General features: G+C 39.8%; 1 non-coding gene and 1 pseudogene across 1 annotated transcript in view; both read left to right on the forward strand.

Moving 5' to 3' along the window:
* The first annotated feature begins 730 nt into the window (after positions 1-730).
* On the forward strand, positions 731-882 carry LOC142355972 (5.8S ribosomal RNA; annotated as a pseudogene).
* Positions 883-2,564: 1,682 nt separating this feature from the next.
* LOC142355973 (large subunit ribosomal RNA) overlaps positions 2,565-2,793 on the forward strand; it is a 3,524-nt gene continuing 3,295 nt past the window's right edge. Inside the window, exon 1 of the ribosomal RNA XR_012761336.1 lies at positions 2,565-2,793. This exon is cut by the window's right edge and continues 3,295 nt beyond it. This is a non-coding gene — a ribosomal RNA (large subunit ribosomal RNA).

A 2,793-nucleotide genomic window follows, 5' to 3' on the forward strand; every position in this document is an offset into this window, starting at 1 on the left:
TGGCCGAAAGCGCAGCATGTGAAAGGTATAGATAAAAGTTAGCGTTGCAGTCAGTACTGTGTAGTTACTAGTAGCTGGATTTAAGCTCGAAATGAGACACTGTTGGTGAAACTTCATCATGAGAACGTCACAAGCTGATCACGCTCTATGATATGACTAGTATTATGTTGCTTCTAGTAGGCTAAGCGCAAGCCGAAACATCAACATGTGAAAGTCGTAGAATTTTGCAATCAAACTGTGGCTAGTACTGTGATGTTACTAGTAACCTTTTCTTACGTCATATGGCCAAGAGAGCATTTGAAGGCGAAACTTCTGCATGGGGAAGCTGCATCATGAACAAAAGTTTATATCGAGTATTATGTTGACGTTAGTAGGCCCTGGCCGAAAGCGCAGCATGTGAAAGGTATAGATAAAAGTTATCGTTGCAGTCAGTACTGTGTAGTTACTAGTAGCTGGATTTAAGCTCGAAGTGAGACACTGTTGGTGAAACTTCATCATGAGAACGTCACAAGCTGATCACGCTCTATGATATGACTAGTATTATGTTGCTTATAGTAGGCTAAGCGCAAGCCGAAACATCAACATGTGAAAGTCGTAGAATTTTGCGATCAAACTGTGGCTAGTACTTTGATGATGCTTGTAGCCAACCGAATTGGTTGAAAAGCCCAATAAGTAAGCTAACTTGGGAGAGCTTGTTGGAAACCAAATGCTACTAGATTGGTCCAAATACATCCTTCAACAGGGGATCACTTGGCTCGCTTTACGAAGAGGAGCACAGCTATATGTGTTAATTCGGTATGAATCGCAAGATTTGTTTACCGACCTCTCTAACGCAAAAGGCGGTCTCGGCTTCGGCTGTTGACTGCGTCCGATTCAGGGTTATATAACTCTCGATTGAACACATTGATGTTCTATTGTTGGTGCTTCCAATAAAATTGGAACACTTAAAGCAGAACCGATTCAAATAATAGCATTCTGATCAATGATTGCATTCCTTGATCAAGAACTGCTGGAGTCATTGTGATGGCGAATTTTCTTCATAAGAAAATTGCAAAGAGACGGAACTTAATGAGACTAGTATTATGTTGTTTCTAGTAAGCGGAAGCTGAAACAGCAACATGTGAAAATCAAGTTTTGTTCAATGATCTCGAGGCGATAAGTACTATGAAGCAACTAGTAGCCTAAGCATGACTCAGATTTGAGACAGTCAAAAAGACTGGCGAAACTTCTTCACATGAAAGTTACATAGAGAACTACAAATGTATACAGCGAGTATTATGTTGTTTCTAGTAGGCGAAAGCTGAAACATCAACATGTGAAAGTTGTCTGCAAACTGTAGAACGATATGTGATTAGTACTGTGCTGTTACTAGTAGCCAGTCTGACTGTAGAAGCCAAGACAAAGGGAAACTAATGCATCTGAAAAGGACAAGTTATGGAAAGGTATGCACGATAAGTATTATGTTGTTTCTAGTAAGCGGCAGCTGAAACATCAACATGTGAACGTCGTTGTGTACAGTAACCTAGAACTATATAGTCCTTAGTAACGTGCATTTACTAGTACCTGTAATTGGTATTCAGACTCAGGCAGTTTGGAATAGTTTGGCAAAGATGCACCAGAGAAAACTGGGATTTGATACAGAAATTGTTGAATACAAGTATTATGCTGCTTCTAGTAGGTTGAATCCGAAACATCAGCATGTGAAAATTGAAAACATTTCTGGTTCGAATTGTCACAAGTATTTGGTGATCTGAGTAGCCAAACTCACTACAACGCCAATTGAAGGCAAAAATTCTCAACGGGAAAAGCTATTCTCATTGAATGAGCTAACAAGACGAGTATTATGTTGCTTCTAGTAGGCGAAAGCCAAAACATCAACATGTGAAAGTCTTGCTGAACAAATTTAATGTTGTTGAGCTCAGTACCGTGTGAATTAGTAGCCATAATTGGCGAGCGAAAATTGAACTGGCGAAACTTCGTCTTTGGAAAATTGCAGATGCCGAGCACTTATTTTGCAACGAGTATTATGTTGACTGTAGTAAGCGAAAGCCGAAACAGCAACATGTGAAAGCTGTTGAAATTTGTGGTCATTTTGCAATAAGTACAAGGAGTGTAACTAGTAGCCAGGTCAAAATTTGGGATAAGAATGAGCAAAAATTCTGCATGAGAACAGTTGAAATTATGAAACTAAATTACAAAGACTAGTATTATGTTGTTTCGAGTACGCGAAAGCGGAAACATCAACATGTGAACGTTTGTAACGAAGTTTCGTTAATTTTCAGCCTAGACTGAGCAAGAACGAGTAGCCTCATCTCCAATCCCACGCAAAATGTAGTGAAATATGTGAGTGAACCTTATTCACGGTGAGGGTTTCCCGAGGTCTGTATTGCAGCGAGTATTATGTTGCTTCTAGTAAGCGAAAGCTGAAACAACAACATTTGAAAGTTGGAATTAATGACTGAATGGAAACTTCGACCTGTGTTTGATAGTAGTAGCGAACAAAACTGCTGAATCGGTTTCTGTCTCATATTGGTCAGTGAACCAATTAAGAGACAATCAACTACATAACCTGAATTGGGCGAGAGAACCCCCTTAACTTAAGCATATCAGTAAGGGGAGGAAAAGAAATCAACTGAGAATCCCTTAGTAATGGCGAATGAACAGGGAAAAGCTCATCGGGAAGAGAAATGGCAACATTTCTCGGTGTCCGGTATGGTTTGATGCTAGACTGGTGAATTTGTCCTGATGTCTACTGGAAAGTAGCATCAAAGAAGGTGAAAATCCTGTAAAGGT

This window comes from Convolutriloba macropyga, unplaced genomic scaffold (genome assembly GCF_964194025.1).
Source record: "Convolutriloba macropyga unplaced genomic scaffold, txConMacr16.3 SCAFFOLD_5461, whole genome shotgun sequence".
Lineage (NCBI taxonomy): Eukaryota > Metazoa > Xenacoelomorpha > Acoela > Convolutidae > Convolutriloba > Convolutriloba macropyga.